We start from the raw sequence: 17,544 nt of genomic DNA, 5'->3' as shown, positions 1-17,544 counted from the left end.
TATGATTTTTTTTTTGTCAATTTTTTTTAAAACTTTTTTACTTAGTTTCTTTGTTTGACTTTCATGGCTCTGAGCGCTGGTATAATGCATTGCAATGCACCAGCATTGCAATACTTTATATTTATCAGTGCTGCACTGACAAAAGCCTCTTAGACCATGTGCTGAGCATGGTCTAACAGGTTTGCTGTAGCTGTCAGACCCAGGGGTTGTCATGACGACCTCGGGTTGCCATGGCAATGATCGGACCCTCGCAATGACATCGTGGGGGCGCTGATCTGGAGGAAGAGGGAGCCACCTCCCTCTCACAGTATTCTAAATGCTGTGATCACTATCAATTGCAGCATTCAGGGGGTTAAATGGCTTGGAGAGGTTCAGGCACTGTTCCTGGCAGTGATAGCCAGAGCTCGACTATAACTTACACCAGGCTCACGGCAACGATCGTGTGGGCATCTCTCCAGTGCCCTCGTGACGTAAATTAAACATAGTTTTTTTTAATGTGTTTTAATGTGGGTTTTTCAGTGTGAAAAGTCTATGTAAAAAAAATTCTTTGTGAACATGTAAGGGAGGGAATTTGGCCAATATCTATTTCCGTGCCTCTACACACCTTACATAAGGGTCCATGGTTGTGTGCATGGGATTGCGATTTGGTTGTGGACAACTTCAGAATACGTTCTGGCACACTAGACTGTTTTAACTTCACAATGAAGAAAACAGACGGCTTTGCAAAAATAAAGTCTTGTTTACTTAGGTTAGAACATATATACAGTACAAAAGGTAGCAGGAACAATGCTTGGCTTTTTTTCTGCATTACATGACATAAGTTTGTGCATAACGGTTTCAGACAGCAGTACATCAATTATGAGGAACCTTACATATGCATAACAGGTTACACTGGGAGCCACCATCTTCCCGGTACAGGGCCACACGAGTCAATGTGTTATGCTGTGCCCACTGTACCCTAGCTGCACTCTTGAGGACGATGTAAGAGAGCTCTCACTAGCTACCACCTTATGGACATACCCCAGCCTGGCTGATCCCGTATTCTTTCACTGCTTGAAATCTTCTTGCATAGGTGGCCCAACTTGCCTGCTATAAGGAAAACTACAGGCACTGAAGATTGCTTGCTGAATGACTTGCTCCATTGCTGGTCTGTTACTTCTACACACACCCAATGATGGCAGAACTATATGAGGGTGTTCTTTCATTCTCTCCAGTTCTCTCTAGTCTGACCTCACAACCAGGACCTAAAACACTGGTACCCATTACTACTCCCCAATGCTGGGCGGGCCCTACAGTTAACCTTGTCACCCTTGACTAACAGGAAACTGCAGCCTACTTAGGATAAAACACACCAAATATATACAGGGCATCTTCTACACCTTTACAAACAAACACCTAAAGAAATGTGCACACGATATACACCCCATGTTCCGTCTTATGTCACTAATTTGAACAGCTTTACAGTTTGGAAACCCTGAAGTGGTTAAAAAAATGACATGCTCAGGACAACTTCTGCTCCGAAGCCACCCGCTCTCTATACTTAACCGTATAGAATAAGCTACGTCTGCGGCGCGAATCACAACAAAGTCACTAGCGAAGTTGCCTCTGGAAAATGACTGCCAGCATTTCCTAAAGTGGCATCATCTGAGAAAACTCAACAATGCACTTGCGTCTAAATGACGCCATGTGTATACCCTAAAGGTGTGTGCACTAAGCCTTTCTGCTGACTTTTTGGAGCGAAAACTGAGCAGAAACTCCAGGTTTTTGAGGAATTTTAAGAATTTGAGTTAGATTTTGAGAGTTTTCTCTCAGTTTCTGCTCCAACAACTCTTAAAAAAATTCAATGTGCACATAACCTTTAAGGCTTCTAGGAGCTTTAGTATCATCTCACTCCAATTATTTGAAGGTGTTATCAAGAACTTTTATTTTTTTTGTGTAAGGGGTTAAAAATTAACAGGCAGATAGTTGCTAAATACCTGACTGTTCTGCATGACAAGTTCTCTGCCGGATCAGCCGGTGATTCCTCTGCTTTATTTCACCTTCATTTCGTTCTTACCAGCGGCTTTCACTGAAGTCACGTCAACAGAGCAGTTCTTTCTCTTCCGGGCGGTTTGTTGCCAGAGGATCACTGCCATCGTCATGCTGATTGACTGCCTGCTCCTTGCAGTTAGGCAGCCGGGAGTCGGCTGTCAATCAGCATGACATCGATAGAGTTGCCCCAACATCAAAGCAGAACCGTGGTGATTTGGTGAAGTGGTTTACCGCACCTTAATGACCACTATTGCTGCGATTGATGTTGGCAACATGCTCAGCAATTCTTTTCTTAAATTTCTTCATTTGTTAACAGTATTTGCTTTATTCTTTGTTTGGTATTTGGTTATTTATTTTACTCACTCTGGGATCTTTCCTTTGTTAAGCACACTTCTCTTCTTGTAGGTAATTCACACTCTGCTTTGCTCTTCGGTTCTTTAGGAGGAAATGAAGCAATATGATGGCCTTTAAGGCAGTTAGGTCATATTTGCCATCTCCTAGTCTGTGGTTAGGGCTATCTCTATAACCTGAGGCACCACTGGGGACTGCGGTGTCAAGATATTTGTCTGTACAGGAACCAGCAGGGTCACTTGCAATTTTTTAGCGTATAACCTATTTTCCCCAGTGAGTTACTACATAGGCATAACAAAAAGAAAGGGTTGTTGTCAGAAAAAATATAAAATTCCTCCCTGTATAGTTATTTTGGACATTGCATTGTACTGTAAATTAGTATGGACAATTTTACGTGACACAGATACTTATATTGTAGATCATTAAGATCTGATCCCATCTCTTTCCTTTAAACATGAATTATCCCAGTGTTTGATGAAGGTGTACATTTGGAAGTATTGACAAAATCCGCAGGTGATTATTGCCAGATCATCCTATTGTAGCCATTTTTCACGGACTGCTGAAAACGCATAAGGGAATTTTTCCACCTCCACTTCTCTCAATTATAGCCGGCACGGGATCCCTCAAAGAGAACCTAAATGAATGGCTTGATGAGCACTTCCAGCCTCTGATTGTTAGAACCCCTGCTCACCTCAGAGATAAATCTTCCGTACTGAAAGTATTTGATCCATTTCAATGGCAGCAGGAATTTTCCTTTGCTACTTGCGATGTAATGAATCTCTACTCCATCATTCCCCATTCATTAGTCAGGATAGCAATACAATATCATTCAAACAATTATAGTTCTTATTCAGTGGTTCTCAAACAATTTATGTGAAGTGCACCAGTCCCTCCTGCAGCAAAACAACCCCACAACATGATACTGCCACCCCCATGTTTCACAGTTGGGATGGTGTTCTCCCTTTTTCCTCCAAAAGTAACGATGGTCATTATGCAAAAAAAAGTTCAATTTTAGTTTCATCAGACCACAGGACATGTGTCCAAAAATTAAGGTCTTTGTTCCTGTGTGCATTTGCAAACATTAATCTGGCTTTTTTATGTTCCTTTTGGAGTAATAGCTTCTTCCTGGCAGAGTTGCCTTTCAACCCATGTTGATACAGTGCTCATTTCACTGTGGTTATTGACACAATCTTACCAGCTTCCACCATCATCTTCACAAGGTCTTTTGCTTTTGTCCTTGGGTTGATATGCACATGCCGGACCAAAGCACATTCATCTCACAGAACCCATCTCCTTCCTGAGCGGTATGATGGCTGGACATTCCCATCTTGTTTGTACTTGTGTATAATTATTTGTACAGATGAATGAGGCACCTTCAGGTATCTTGAAATTGTACTCAAGGATGAGCCAGACTTATGCAAGTCCACAATTCTCTTCCTGATATCTTGGCTGATTTCTTTTGACTTTCCCATGATGCTACACCAAGAAGCAGTGTGTTTCAGGTGTGCATTAGAATACATCCACATGTGTGTCTCTAATTAACTCAGATGTTGTCAAAAATCCAATCAGAAGCTTCCAGACACATGACCTCATTATATGGGCAGTCCAGAATTGTTTAAAGGCACAGTAATCTTAGTATATGCAAACTTTTGACTTTGCAGTAAGTAATAAAAATACCTTAAAACATTCTCTCTCTCTCATTACTCTGGCATTTGGCAAATATTAAAAATTATGGTAATCCTAATTAACCTAAAACGGGAAAGGTTTATTCTGATTTCATGTCAGATATTGAGAAAAACATGCATATGTGTCTTTTTATATAGTGTATGTGTTACGGGTCAGGGAGGTGGAACCTCTGTGCTACGGTGCAAGGAGGGACCCAGAGGGGCGTAACTAAGTATCAACCCGGACCGACCCTGGTCGTACGGCGGCTAACGACTCCGTGACCAGGGAGGGACCGAGCCGAGGGACCAAGTGCTACTCTGGGGACAACCTTGTAAGGGAGCAGGTGACTCCCACGGTACAGAAGGCAGGGACTGACCGGAATAGCAGGTAGGCACAGCAGGCAGGCAGGCGAGCGGAAGCCTCCAGGTAGGCTATCAAGTAGACACGGCAAATGACGGCAGGAGTATCTAGGTGGGCTGGCAGGTGATCACGACAAGTGACGGCAGGAGTCTCTAGGAGGTCACGGCAAGTGATGGCAGGAGTCTCTAGGTGGTCACGGCAAGTGCTCCCAGGTGAGCGGGCTGGCAGGCACGGCAGGTAACAGGCAGGCAACAGGCAAGTGCTCCCAGGTGAGCGGACTGGCAGGCACGGCAGGTAACAGGCAGGTAACAGGCAGGTAACAGGCAAGTGCTCCCAGGTGAGCGGGCTGGCAGGCATGGCAGGTAACAGGCAGGTGCTCCTAAGTGAGCGGGCTGGCAGGCACGGCAGGTAACAGGCAGTTAACAGGCAAGTGTTCCCAGGTGAGCGGGCTGGCAGGCACGGCAGGTAACTGGCAGGTAACAGGCAGGTAACAGGAAGGTAACAGGCTGGCGGGCAAGACTGGTAGTCAGGCTAGCAGCGGGACCTGAGGGCTGAAGCAGAGGTCAGAAACACTGTGCAACAACTTTTGCTCGGGCACCTCCATTTTGGAGGAGGTGCCTTATATATGGGAGGACCCTTGGCTATTGGCCGGGGACTCCTTAGGATGGCGCGCGGCCCCTTTAAGAGGGAGGGAGCGTGCACCCTAAGCACAGTGCCCGGGGAGCTGCGCGCGCCGGCAGCAGGAAGAGGAGCGCTGGTGAACGCAGAGCGGGTAGCGCGGGGAGCGAGAAGGTGAGTGGGACGGCGTCTCTGCCTGGCAGGGGGCAGAGACGCCGATGTTACAGTACCCTCCCCTTTACGCCCCTCTTTTTTAGGCCAGAAAGGAATTTTTCAAGGAGAAGCGGGGCATGAATGTTCTCCCTGGGTTTCTAAGTTCTCTCCTCTGGGCCAAACCCCTTCCAATCCACAAGAAAAAGGGTCTTTCCTCTTACCCTCTTAGTGGCCAGAATGTTCTCTACCTCAAAAACGTCATCAGCGGAAACTGGAGCAGGGGGAGTACCTAGATTGGAAAAAGAATTAAACAAAACTGGTTTGAGGAGAGATACATGGAAGGAGTTGGGAATCCGTAAGGTGGCCGGGAGTTTTAACTTGTAGGCCACAGGGTTGAGTTGTTTGAGAACTTGAAATGGACCGATAAACCGAGGACCCAACTTATAGGAGGGTATTTTGAGTCGGACATGTTTGGAAGAGAGCCAGACTTTATCTCCCGGGCGGAATTGAGGCGGATCCAGACGTCTCTTGTCAGCATGTTTCTTCATCCACTCGGAGGACTGAAGAAGTGCGGACCTAGTATTTTCCCAAATGGTGGAGAATTCGCTGACAAGAGCCTCCGCAGCAGGGTTGTCCACCGAGGCGGAGATGGGAAACGGAATCCGAGGATGTTGACCGTGGACCACAAAGAACGGGGATTTAGAAGTAGATTCGCTCTGATGGTTGTTGTAGGAGAATTCGGCCCATGGTAGGAGCTCCACCCAATCAGTATGGTGAGCGTTAACAAAGTGCCGGAGGTAGCTGGTAAGGATTTGGTTGATACGCTCCACTTGGCCATTAGACTGTGGATGGTAGGCGGAGGAGAAATCCAGGGTGACATCCAGTAGCTTACAGGTAGCTCTCCAGAAACGTGAGGTGAACTGAATCTCTCGATCCGATACTATGTGGAGGGGTAGGCCATGGAGACGGAAAATATGACGGAAAAAATCCTTGGCCAGCTCCGATGCAGACGGGAGACCAGGCAGAGGAATGAAGTGGGCCATCTTAGAGAAGCGGTCGGCGACCACCCAAATGACTGTACAACCGGCAGAAACAGGGAGATCAGTAATAAAGTCCATGGCAATGTGCTGCCACAGGGCAGCAGGTACGGGAAGAGGCAGGAGGCGACCGGCTGGAAGATGTCTGGGAACTTTGTTGCGGGCACAGGACGAACAGGCCGAAACTAAGTCTACCACATCCTTGCGCAGGGTAGGCCACCAGTAATGCCGGGTAATGAGCAGGAAGGTCTTCTTTTGGCCAGCATGGCCAGCTAGTTTAGATGAATGACCCCAGTGAAGAACCTTCTCACGATCTGGTACCGCTACAAACGTCTTACCGGGTGGAAGGCGAGTCAGATCCAAGGGGGCCACATTCATCACTTTGGAGGGGTCGATGATGTGCATAGGCTCCTCCTCTTGATCGGAGGACAGGAAGGATCGGGACAAGGCCTCGGCTTTGACATTCTTGTCCGCCGGGCGGAAATGTAGGACGAAGTCGAAGCGGGCAAAGAACAAAGACCACCGGGCCTGACGCGGATTGAGTCTTTGGGCATTCTGGAGATATGCCAGGTTTTTGTGATCCGTATAGATGATCACCGGGTATAGAGCCCCTTCAAGCAGGTAACGCCACACCTCCAGCGCCAATTTAACGGCTAAGAGTTCTCGGTCTCCTATGGAGTACTTGCGCTCAGACGAGAAGAGTTTGGAGAAGAAGCCGCAGGTTACCATTCTCCCGGATGAATACTTTTGGGTGAGCACCGCTCCGGCTCCGGAGGAGGAAGCATCAACGTCCAGGTAGAACTGTTTATTGCTATCCGGACGGTGCAGCACTGGGGCAGAGGAGAAGGCTTCCTTTAAGGAAAGGAAGGCCTCCTCAGCTTCGGGCGACCATTCCTTGGGATTTGCTCCCTTACGGGTGAGCGCAGATATGGGAGCAGTCCGGGAAGAGAAGTGCGGGATGAAGAGACGATAGTAGTTGGCGAAGCCCAGGAATCGCTGAATCGCCTTCAACCCCTCCGGACGGGGCCACTTAAGGACAGCAGAGAGCTTCTCGGGATCCATTCGTAGGCCTGTCTGGGAGATAACATAGCCAAGGAAAGGAAGAGAGGTCTGCTCGAAGAGGCACTTCTCGAACTTTGCATAGAGGTGATTCTCCCTGAGCCTAAGCAGGACCTGACGAACATCCCTCCGGTGTGTGGGAAGATCCGGAGAGAAGACCAAGATATCGTCCAGGTACACCACCACGCAAGAGTAAAGAAGATCACGGAAGATGTCGTTGACCAATTCTTGGAAGACGGCAGGAGCATTGCAGAGACCGAAGGGCATCACACGGTATTCATAGTGACCGTCCCGGGTATTGAATGCCGTCTTCCACTCGTCTCCTTGACGGATTCGGACCAGGTTATATGCCCCATGTAGATCTAGCTTGGTAAAAATCCTAGCTCCCTTAAGACGGTCAAACAACTCGGAAATGAGCGGCAGGGGGTATTTGTTCTTTACCGTGATTTGGTTGAGTCCTCTATAGTCAATACAGGGGCGTAATGAACCATCTTTCTTCTTGACGAAGAAGAATCCGGCTCCAGTCGGGGAGGTAGATTTCCGGATGAATCCCCTGGCCAGATTCTCCTCGATGTACTCCGACATGGCCAGGGTTTCGGCCGACGACAACGGGTAAATACGTCCACGGGGTGGAGTGGCGCCAGGTACCAGGTCGATCGGGCAATCATATGGCCTATGAGGTGGCAGTGTCTCTGCTTCCTTTTTACCGAAGACATCTGCATAGGACCAGTAAGGTGCCGGAAGACCGGGTAAATTAGCCGGGGTAGGTGGAGGATGAGCCGGGCGAACCGGAACCAGGCAGGTCCTATGGCAGTCCTGCCCCCACCGGAGTACTTCACCGGATTGCCAGTTCAGCACGGGTTCATGTGTCTGGAGCCAGGGTAGACCTAGCAGTAGGGAGTAAGAGAGTCCGGACAGCACATGGAAGGAGATCTTCTCAGAGTGCAGCATTCCCACCTGCAGGGTTATGGGTTCAGTGACGAGCAGGATGGTCACCGGAAGGAGTCTTCTATCCACGGAGGCAACTGACAATGGTTCAGCCAGAGGTTTGGAGGGAATCCGGTATCTCTCTACCGGGGACTAGGAAATGAGGTTTCCAGCAGCTGCAGAATCCAGGTGAGCAATTTCAAAGTGACGGTTCTCTCCCCAGGAGATAGAGACAGACAAAGACAGGGATGGAGAGGGCTTATTTTTGTCTAGGACGACCTCTCCGAGTGGCCCTAGACACTGGAGTTTCCCGGCAGGAACGGATGAAGTGCTCCTTACTGCCACAATAGAAACAGCTCCCCAGGTCATCCAGGGTGGTAGGAATTTCCCGACCGGCTAACTCATCCTTAATCCGACCGGAAAGACCCTCCCAGAAGACGGACACCAGAGCCTCGTTATCCCAGGCAAGCTCAGAAGCGAGGGTACGGAACCGTATGGCATATTGGCCCCCGGTGAGATTCTCTTGGCGGAGACGTAGCAGAGTGGAGGCTGAAGAGGATTTTCGTCCTGGCTCATCGATGACTTTCCGGAAAGCAGGGAGGAAAGACGATAGGTCGGACACCAGGGGGTCCCCTCTCTCCCACAGGGGATTTAGCCATGCCAGTGCTTCCCCAGTGAGATGGGACATGATGAATGCCTCCTTGGCCCGGTCAGAGATGAACTGATGTGCCAAGAGTTCAAAGTGCAGGGTGCACTGGTTTATGAAACCACGAGCTAGAGCGGGGTCGCCTCCAAAACGAGGAGGTGCAGAAAGCCGGGGGCCTGGGTTGGATGCCGTGGTATTGGTGGGTAGCGGCGCTGCCGGAGCGGGTGTTGCTCGACTAGGGGCGGACACAGGTGGTACGGACAGCGTGTCCAGGCAAGTGTTGACAGACCGCAGGTAGGTCAGGATGGTTTCCTGTTGGGATCTCTGACGAGAAACCTCCTGGTACAGGTCAGCAAGCGAAGGGGCCTGGGGGCCACCGGGTTCCATGGGCCGAGCAAACTGTTACGGGTCAGGGAGGTGGAACCTCTGTGCTACGGTGCAAGGAGGGACCCAGAGGGGAATAACTAAGTATCAACCCGGACCGACCCTTGTCGTACAGCGGCTACCGACTCCGTGATCAGGGAGGGACCGAGCCGAGGGACCAGGTGCTACTCTGGGGATGACCGGAGGGCTGAAGCAGAGGTCAGAAACACTGTGCAACAACTTTTGCTCGGGCACCTCCATTTTGGAGGAGGTGCCTTATATATGGGAGGACCCTTGGCTATTGGCCGGGGACTCCTTAGGACGGCGCGCGGCCCCTTTAAGAGGGAGGGAGCGCGTGCGCGCCCTAAGCACAGTGCCCGGGGAGCTGCGCGCGCTGGCAGCAGGAAGAGGAGCGCTGGTGAACGCAGAGCGGGGAGCGCGGGGAGCGAGGAGGTGAGTGGGACGGCGTCTCTGCCTGGCAGGGGGCAGAGACGCCGATGCTACAGTATGGAAACTTCTGGTTTCAACTGTAAATTATTATTTGGCAATTCCAATACACATAAAGTTGAGTCTTCTCTCTTTAGGAAAGATATTACAGGCAACACAATTCTACTTTCTACTAGTTCTCATCCAGGACACACCATTCGAGCTATCCCTTGTGGCAAATTTACAAGGGCCAGACAGATTTGTTCAAGTGATGATATTTTCTTAAGGAAGGTGCTATCATAAGTGACAGATTGTCAGGTAGTGGTTGTAATAAACTCAGCATCAAACATGCATTTAAAGATACAATGAAAAAATTGTGGCTTGATTTATTATATAAACCAAAAAGCTGCATTAACTCCTCTGATCCTTCCTTCTTAGTTACATTTTCGACAGGATATAACATGCAATTTAATGAAATAAAGGAGATTATTTTAAAATGCCTATTGTTAATCAAGACAATACCTTACGCACTATTACAATAGGTGGTCGCAGGTATGTAGCTAGGAGAGGTCGCTCACTAGGCAATATGTTATCAACCAACATGGTACTACAACCACAACCATCTTCCTTATGGCTTTCATGCAAGGACTTCCATAAAGCTGCAGGCAGCAGGTGTAATGTCTATAATCTTGCCATTAATAAAAAAAAACAATCCTTTTCTTCTCCACAGTGTTTAGAGTACAATATATAATCTCTCATCAATTGTGACTCTTATCATGTCGCTTATTGCATAGAATGCTGAACACGTAATTAACGGTATATAGGTTGCACAATAAGGAAATTGAAGAAAAGAATTACTGAGCATGTTGTCAACATCAATAGCAACAATAGTGGTCATTCAGGTGCGGCAAAACACTTCTGCCTGGTGCATAGAAAGGGTTACCCGCCCAGTATGTGAGGTGATTGGCAGAGGCATTTTGCTTTGCGTGAAGAGTTTTTGATCTTACAACTAGATACACAATACCCTCATGGTATGAACTGTAAAAATGATTTGTTCTATATTTATTATATACTTTTTGCACATGTATAAATACAATATACATCATGTCTTCTGTAGAACTGACTTTTTCCATATGACTTTCTATTGGATGAACGCCGCTTTTGTCTCTATAATGTAATTAGTGTTTCTGCTGCTGTGATTGGCTTCTAGCATATACACTGGGTATATTGTGTGGCAGAGTAACTGGTTTGATATATGAGGGGAGGTATGTGTCACACAGGTTGCTAGCCTGTGTGTACTCAAACCAATGAACTTTCTGCCAGCATGTTATATGCTTGGGGTTAACTCACTGAAAGGGTGTGGTTTTATGGGAATGATGTAGAGCTGGGAGGGATGTCATTCCCCATACCTCCCCTCAGGGTGGGGCTGAACAGGGTTTAAATGTTCAGTCAGTTTGTTTTCCTGTGTGGAGTGTGTGGTATGGAGATTGGAGTCTCCAGGCTGTGTGTGGCTGACGCCAGAGAGCAACACCGGAGGACTGGTGTTGCTGAAACTTCACAGGACTATCTGCAGCCGGCAAAGGCCTTCCTGGCTAGAGGACTGTTTTGTTTTCCCGTTAACCCCAAGAGGGACTGTTTATTTTTATGGGACGCTGCTGGAGTTTATGCTGCACAATTATCCCGCAGGGAATTTACCCAAACCATGTGTCCTGTGTCTGCCTCTGGAGAGCCGAGCAGGTCGCTTTACCACAATATATACACTGCTCAAAAAAATAAAGGGAACACTTAAACAACAGAATATAACTCCAAGTAAATCAAACTTCCGTGAAATCAAACTGTCCACTTAGGAAGCAACACTGATTGACAATCAATTAGACATGCTGTTGTGCAAATGAAATACACAATAGATGGAAATTATTGGCAATTATCAAGACACACTAAATAAAGGAGTGGTTCTGCAGGTGGGGACCACAGACCACATCTCAGTACCATTGCTTTCTGGCTGATGTTTTGGTCACTTTTGAATGTTGGTTGTGCTTTCGTGGTAGCATGAGAAGGACTCTACAATCCACAGAAGTTGCTCAGGTAGTGCAGCTCATCCAGGATGGCACATCAATGAGAGCTGTGGCAAGAAGGTTTGCTGTGTCTGTCAGCGTAGTGTCCAGAGGCTGGAGGCGCTACCAGGAGACAGACCAGTATACCAGGAGACATGGAGGGGGCCGTAGGAGGGCCACACCCCAGCATCAGGACCGCTACCTCCTCCTTTGTGCAAGGAGGAACAGGAGGAGCACTGCCAGAGCCCTGCAAAATGACCTCCAGCAGGCCACAAATGTGCATGTGTCTGCACAAACAGTTAGAAACCGACTCCATGAGGGTGGTATGAGGGCCCAACGTCCACAGATGGGGGTTGTGCTCACAGCCCAACACCGTGCAGGACGCTTGGAATTTGCCACCGAACACCAGGATTGGCAAAGTCGCCATTGGTGCCCTGTGCTCTTCACAGATGAAAGCAGGTTCACACTGAGCACATGTGACAGACGTGACAGAGTCTGGAGACGCTGTGGAGAGCGATCTGCTGCCTGCAACATCCTTCAGCATGACCGGTTTGGCAGTGGGTCATGGTGTGGGGTGGCATTTCTTTGGAGGGCCGCACAGCCCTCCATGTGCTCGCCAGAGGTAGCCTGACTGACATTAGGTACCGAGATGAGATCCTCAGACCCCTTGTGAGACCATATGCTGGTGCGGTTGGCCCTGGGTTCCATCTAATGCAGGACAATGCCAGACTTCATGTGGCTGGAGTGTGTCAGCAGTTCCTGCAAGATGAAGGCATTGAAGCTATGGACTGGCCCGCCCGTTTCCCCAGACCTGAATCCGATTGAGCACATCTTGGACATCATGTCTCGCTCCATCCACCAACGTCACGTTGCACCACAGACTGTCCAGGAGTTGGCGGATGCTTTAGTCCAGGTCTGGGAGGAGATCCCACAGGAGACCATCCGCAACCTCATCAGGAGCATGCCCAGGTGTTGTAGGGAGGTCATACAGGCACGTGGAGGCAATACACAATACTGAGCCTCATTTTGACTTGTTTTAAGGACATTACATCAAAGTTGGATGTTTTTCCAGTGTGTTTTTCCACTTTAATTTTGGGGGTGACTCCAAATCCAGGCCTCCATTGGTTAATAAATTTGATTTCCATTGATGATTTTTGTGTGATTTTGTTGTCAGCACATTCAGCTTTGTACAGAACAAAATATTCAATGAGAATATTTCATTCATTCAGATCTAGGATGTGTTATTTGAGTGTTCCCTTTATTTTTTTGAGCAGTGTATATTGTGAGGGATGGGCTCTTTGGTAGACGCAGGTTCACACACATGGATGCAGTTCATCGGTGCAATCAAACAGGCGGTTTATTAAATGTCCATAAACCAGTCAGAATAACAAATTAAACAGCCTCTTCCAGAACAAAACTGAAAAATAACCAGTCCATGAAGCATGGTCTCCTCACCTTGCAAAACACACAGACAGACTGAGACAGCACCAGCTGCCTTAAATCAGACATTCCAAGACCTGGACTGGAGGTAAGTGAGCAGCCAACCCCACCCAGCTCTTTCAGAAGCTCGTAAAACCTGGACCCATAATCCAGGCTCATTAACATACCTCTCGGCACTATGGTGTGCTGGTGTGCTGGAGCCTACTTCTCCAGTTCCTACATCACTGAAGCTTGGCACCTTGGGGACACATACCTCCCGTCCATGACCTGTCCAGTTGTGACCTTACAATATATATCCTGTTATTTGTTTCAGGAAGATATCCTATGACTAAGGGTGCCTGAGTGCGCCAGAAACACGTCAGGTTTTTGTTTTAAAAGTTTGATGTTCACATAATAAAATTTAGCTTTTTATCACCTGGACGGATGTGCCGAACACAATCCCTTCTACCTGCCTGTTTGTTCCTAGCCTCATGTGCAAAAATAATAAAAGTCCTGGATAACCCCTTTAATTCTGAAAGGTATAGGCCCAAATCCATAATCTGTAACAAGGCCCCTACCTAATATGTGTAATTCATTACCTTATAGTCCTCATATGTGGCAGAGGAGCCTTTGGGATTCCTCATCCATCAGGGCTACCCCTGATAACTATGCCCATGTATTTTCTGGCCAAACTTAGCATCCATTTTCAGACTGTGTAAAAGACTAATCAATAACAATTTATGAATATTCTGTAATTACTTAAAAGGCAATTGCCTAAGATGATATTATTATTATTATTATTATTATTATTATTAATAATAATAATAATAATAATAATACCATATTATAAGGGCTAAGGGTGCGACAGACAACATACTTATCAAAATGATGCCCCTGCAGGAAAGGAAGGGTAGTGCAGCCTTAGGTAAAATGCTCTCCTCACTTCACGCACAGTGACCCAAACAGGCTAAAGACTAAAATGTATATCTAAATATGCAGCAAGGAGGAATATCAAAGCCCCTAAGGCTTGTCATAGGGACTCGAGAGAGACAGTAGGCTTTGTAGTGAGGGATGGAGAGAATTATCAAGTCTTAGGATAATTATCTCACTGAAGATTAGTAAAGGAAACGGTGATTTAGTTTAGATTATGTAAAGCTGCAGTAAGCGGCCGATGGAGATTTAGGCGAATAAGGAAGAAGCGTGACAAAAGGAAACGTGAGAAAGGAGCTATTACTAGTGTTGAGCCACCCCCGTAGTGTTCGAGTTCGGTTCGGTTCGTCGAACACCCGTGTGTTCGCCGAACTGTTCGTCGAACTGTTCGTCGAACACCTTCGAACACCGTTAAAACCAATGGCAGGCAAACAAAAACACATAGAAACACATAGAAAACACCTTCAAAGGTGTCCAAAAGCTGACAAACTGCTCAGAAGACACAACTAACACATGGAAAAGTGACAAGTACATATAGTCATGCGAAAAGAAAAGAGGTGGAGGAGTAAAAGGAGGGGGAGACACAGATATAGGCATGTCATGCCCTTCTAAAATCCAAAAAGTGAGAAGCCGACACGTTCAGTCCGCTCCTGCCCGTGCCACCTCCGTGTCGCCGGGTTTGTGCCAGAGCCGCGGTGAACCCTGACGGCCAGCCCCCCTCTCCCAATACTGGTGCCTGTCCGCTGGTGGGTCGAGCGAGCCCCCCTGTGGTGGAGGCAGCTCTAAGCTTTTTAATTTAAATTGTCTCTCTAATTTGAATAAATACACTTTAAATCCATTTACAAGGATCTATTGGAGGGCAAGTCTCATGCCAGCAGCCGCGTAATTCCAGCTCCAGTAGCGTCCACTAAAGCTGCTGCAGTTAAAAAGCTTTTATAAGGATCGAGCTCGGCTGTCCACCGCAAGGCATCCTACTGCCAGTCCGAGCCCCTATGCCTTGGGGTGCCTCCTGATGCTCTTCACTGAGTATCCCGTGGTCCCGAAGCATTTCCTTTGAAAAAATGAAGTGTCCAAACTACAGGTGGTGTAGCTTGCTTAACAGCCGGGATAATCCGCTGACTAGCAGACCCTGCTACTAGGCACAAAGTATTTCCTGGGCTAGATGCAGTTAAAAATTTGTAATTAGATACTCTCGTTGGATGCTGAGAAAGCATTCCATAGAGTCTCCTGGCACGCCATATATGATTCTCTTAAAAAGCTTGGGGTAGGGGTCTAGGGGACCCTTTTATAGCCAAAATCACGGCCCTGTATCGCAATACGTCACCTAGGCTGAAGATAAATGGAACTGTAGCACCCTGAGGGCTCGGTTGCTACAGAGGTATTGCACCTCACCCAGAGGTGTGATATCTCACTCTCAGGTAAGGATGTAGTGTGGATCAGGACCCGACACCTGCATGCATTACACCACATTGCCGTGGGGCAGGGCGACCAATATGCCCCTGAGATGGGCACGACAGTCCCTGTCCCTGGCTGGAGTGGGGGGAGGGAACACTGAGGAAGGGGAACCCTGTAGTGCAGGAGCAGGGAGGAAGCAGTTCCTGGGTGCATTGAGAAGGGAGTATAAAAGGTGGGCACCATCTTAGTTCAGTGCAGAGAAGTCTGAGCAGAAGTGGCAGGGAGCAGGGGCTCTGCATGAGCTCTGCTCCGGAGGCGGGCCTAGTAACAGAGGCCCAGGCCTGGAAGAGGGAGAAGGAAGGAAGAGGAGCGGAGAAGGCTCCAGGAACGAGGAACGAAGGGATCTCAGGGGTGCGGACGGGCGAGTCGCCACCGCACGCCCGAATCCACCTGCGTGGAGGGGTCAGGCCAAAGGGGGAGACCGGTCCCCGAAACTAGTGGAGGCAGGAAATGACCCTCAGCTAGAAACAGGAGGCTGTGACATTTTATGTGGCGCAGCCCCTCGCTACACCCGCTAGGAAGGCACCACATAGGGTCAGGGAAACTGGCGCCAAGTTTACCAAGAGGAGGCCCGAGGCAGCCGGACAGAAGGGTTGGTAAGAAAGGCCAGACAAAGGACACACAAAGGGGGTCCTGTGAAGCACTCCAAAGTTATCTGGGAGTTGTCTGAGCCCCTCACCTGGTGAGCACAGTACGACGTGGGCAGCCGTTACCTGCAGACGTGGTCTGGATAATAAGAACTGTGAGTAAAGGCCCTGGACTGCATCACTGACTCCGTGTCATTACTGCTGCTGCCCTGCACCATCACCCCCATCCTCCGCATACACTGCCCTGAGGCTATACTCCTCCCGTGGGGAGTTATGCTACGCTCTGCTGCACCCACAACACCAGCCTCAGCGGTCTGCCCTGGAGCGGCGGTTCACTCTGACCGCAATCCACGGGTGGCGTAGTCGGACATTTAAACATCAAAACCACATAAATAGTTCCGCCACTGGTTTGACCGCCCTGAGCCACGGAACCGGGTTGCCGCCACGGAGACTACAACCACCAGCATCCACCAAAAAGGGTCCGGCTCCGGGTGTCCCAAGGCCCAGGGGGCGCGTCAGAACATTTTCATCACCTTTCATAATCACCAATGGGACAAGGCAGGGATGTCCTCTGTCCCCTCTCTTATACATCCTAGTGACGAAGCACCTGCTCTCATCAATTCGCCATAACCCCAATATTAGGTGGATTGAGGTGGGAGGCACCGAGTACAAGTGCTCTCTATTTGCTGATGATGTCCTAGTATATATCACTCAATCACATATATCCATCCATGCTGTTATGGCTGAAATAGATCACTTTGTTACATGGTCAAATTTTAAAATCAATGCAGCGAAGTCTGAGGCCCTCGATGTCTCCCTCCCCAAATCCATATAGGATTCCATCCAGTCCAACTTTCCCTTTGCCTGGCCCTCACAGGGTATCAAATACTTAGGAATTCCTATTCATAGAGACCTCTCCCATCTATGTTATCTTAATTTTGGGCCCTTTATTGAACAACTCCATACAGACCACGGTTGGCAAGTTAGAACTGTAAGATTCACTACGTGAACCACTGGTGTTTTGTGGAAAAGCACATGTACACTGTGTTCCAAATTATTATGCAAAAAGTGTTTAGGAGTGATAAGGGAAGAATTTGTTTGTTTGTCAGTTAAACTCATTGATGGTGATGTGTGTCAGGGCTCTTTATATCACTGTAAGCAATTGCAGACACCTGTGCTAATTAGTTTGGCAGGTGTGTCCAATGAAAGGCAAGACTACTTAAGAAGGCTGTCTCACATTATTAAGCAGCCTACATTTTCTGCCAAAATGGGAAAGAAAAAGGATGTGTCGGCTGCTGAGAAGCAACAAATTGTGGAGTGTTTAGGTCAAGGCATGACTACAATCAACATTGTGCGATGATCAGGATGAAGTGTCTTGGCAATCAAGAAGTATGTAGCTGATTCACAGTACACACGTGTGCGTGCTGATAAGGGCAAATTGAGGACTCTTTCCTACAGGCAAT

At 48.2% G+C, this 17,544-nt stretch overlaps 1 protein-coding gene across 1 annotated transcript in view; it reads right to left on the bottom strand.

Annotated features, from left to right (window-relative positions):
* PKHD1L1 (PKHD1 like 1) overlaps window positions 1-17,544 on the bottom strand; it is a 378,989-nt gene that overhangs the window by 348,410 nt on the left and 13,035 nt on the right. The gene's annotated exons all lie outside the window — the stretch shown is intronic.

The sequence above is a fragment of the Phyllobates terribilis genome, unplaced genomic scaffold, assembly GCF_046119375.1.
Source record: "Phyllobates terribilis strain yellow unplaced genomic scaffold, ASM4611937v1 Scaffold_4__5_contigs__length_816908805, whole genome shotgun sequence".
Lineage (NCBI taxonomy): Eukaryota > Metazoa > Chordata > Amphibia > Anura > Dendrobatidae > Phyllobates > Phyllobates terribilis.
Note: the sequence above shows the minus strand (reverse complement) of the source record. Positions and strands in the feature narration are given on the sequence as shown.